Below are 2,791 nucleotides of genomic sequence, written 5' to 3'. Positions count from 1 at the left end.
CCAAAAACAGATTTTCAATGTTAAGTATTTTTTATTAGAAATTCAAACAATTAAAAACTTAGAATAATAGTGACAATAAACAGTAACATTGATAGGCAGTATCATACATATTAAATGATTTACACTAATGTGCTGTGAAAGATGCAACTCTTGTTCGCTTGGTGACGGCTTTTCTATGATACTCGACGACTCTTAACAAGAACTGTTTTGGTTGTTCATCTCTGATTGAATTATTAAACTTCTTTATCAGAGCAATGCCCCTTTCTGTGGTGTCATTCACCACCTTAAGAGCATTGATGGAGCTTCTTAGTGTATCACTGCCATATTCTTCTACGTCGTGGATCCCAAACAATTCAAAGAATGTCTTTGTTTTACTTGTAACAAAATCGCTGAGGTCTTTTCCTTCAAAAACTAGGTTTTCGCCTTCCAACTGTTTCAGCTCCTTTTTCTTTGCAGGTTTCATTCTTAAATTTTCAAACATCTTATCCTTCTCAGCCTGACTGATACGTTCATTCAAAAATGCCAATCCTATGTTAGTTTCTGACAGATACCAAATGTGACTCTTAGCCACTGTGAGGGCACTTTCTCTGACATCTTTATCTGGATAATATTGCAAAAGCTGTAGTATCTCCAAATCATTCTTTGGAGCCCATCGACTTATAACTGCCTAGTGCCAAAAGCGGACATATATTAGACAGACAAAACGTGCTACTTTTCTTATTCCTTTCAATGCGGTATTACAAATATGCAATTGTTTAGTGAATAGCACAATTTTGAGTACATATATGGCCTTTGCCATCCACCTTGCTTCAGTCAGAGCCCTTGGAACCCTAAATTCGAAATCGTTTTCATCCCAGCCTCCAAGATATAGAAATGATAGTTCTAATAGCTCTTTGTAATCTTCTCTTGGATGACTGCCATCTTTCAAGACATTGTTGAGGTAGTATGTATTATACGTACATATATGTAATATATGTATTTTACAACTATGATTTTTCTTGCACAATGCACTTTATCATATATAAATATTGTTTCCAGTTTTTTTGCTGTGTAACATTGCCATATTTAGGAAAACTGCCAATTTTATGTCTGCTGTAATTTCCTCTTCGTAATCTCCATTTCTTACAGTTATCTTGTGTTCCTGAATATCTTTTTATTAGTGTTGAGCGATACCGTCCGATACTTGAAAGTATCGGTATCGGAAAGTATCGGCCGATACCGGCAAAGTATCGGATCTCGCCGATACCGATACCCGATACCAATACAAGTCAATGGGACTCAAGTATTGGAAGGTATCCCTGATGGTTCCCAGGGTCTGAAGGAGAGGAAACTCTCCTTCAGGCCCTGGGATCTATATGAATGTGTAAAATAAAGAATTAAAATAAAAAATATTGATATACTCACCTCTCCGACGCAGCCTGGACCTTACCGCTGTGAACCGGCAGCCTTCTTTGCTTAAAATGAGCGCGGTCAGTACCTTCCATGACGTCACGGCTTCTGATTGGTCGCGTGCCGCTCATGTGACCGCCACGCGACCAATCAGAAGCCGTGACGTCATCCCTCAGGTCCTAAATTCCTAGAAGGGAATTTAGGACCTGAGGGATGACGTCGCGGCTTGTGATTGGTCGCGTGGCGGTCACATGAGCGGCACGCGACCAATCAGAAGCCGTGACGTCATGGAAGGCCCTAAACGCGCTCATTTTAAGCAAAGAAGGCTGCCGGTTCACAGCGGTAAGGTCCAGGCTGCGTCGGAGAGGTGAGTATATCAATATTTTTTATTTTAATTCTTTATTTTACACATTAATATGGTGCCGATACCAATTCCCGATACCACAAAAGTATCGGATCTCGGTATCGGAATTCCGATACCGCAAGTATCGTCCGATACCCGATACTTGCGGTATCGGAATGCTCAACACTACTTTTTATGGGTTTTGTGTTTAATTGTATAAAAACTAATATCGTTTTAAAATTAATTTGTTGTCACTTCTACATTTTTCTTTTGCACCGATCCCTATGAATTTGGTGTATAAAGAATATGGTCGTGTAGTCACTGTGCCTCAAAAGTAGTTTTTGACCACATTATAGGTATTGGCGTTCTTAGGAGAAACTGCGTAACAAATTGCACCATTCATTTTCTCCTATTATCCCTTTTGAAAATTAAAAATTTGTATAATGGTAATTTTCCATTAACTCAGCACAATGCTATACTACTGTGAATTGCCTGAATGCTCACTGCACTCCTAGTTGAATTCCTATTTCAGCCAAAACTGCGCTCCAGAATTCATTTGGCGCTCCTTCTCTTCTGAGCCCGGCCGAGTGCCCAATTAATAGTTTTCCACCATATATGGGATATCAGTGTCCTCAGGAAAAATTGTACAATCCATTTTCTCTTGCTAACCTTGTGAAAATGGAAAATTTGAGGTTAAAGCAACATTTTTGCAGGAAAAATATATTTTTTCATTTTCAAGGCTCAATGTTATAAAATTTTGTGAAGCGCCTGTAGGTTGAAGGTGCTCACCACACCTCTACTGTATATAAGTTCCTTGAGGGGAGTATTTTCTAAAATGGGTTCAGATGTGGTGGTTTCCACTGTTTAGGTACATAAGGAGCTCTGCAAACATGACATGGTGTCTGCTATTTATTCCAGCACGTTTTGCACTGCGCTCCAAAAGTCAAATGGTTCTCCTTTCCTTATGAGCCCTGCTGTGCACCCAAACAGTAGTTTCTCCCCACATATGGGGTATATGTGTACTCATGAGAAATTGCATGAGAAATTGCACAACAAATT

This window comes from Ranitomeya variabilis, chromosome 6, assembly GCF_051348905.1.
Source record: "Ranitomeya variabilis isolate aRanVar5 chromosome 6, aRanVar5.hap1, whole genome shotgun sequence".
Classification (NCBI taxonomy): Eukaryota; Metazoa; Chordata; class Amphibia; order Anura; family Dendrobatidae; genus Ranitomeya; species Ranitomeya variabilis.
The sequence above is the reverse complement of the archived record's forward strand: the minus strand, read 5'-3'. Positions refer to the sequence as shown.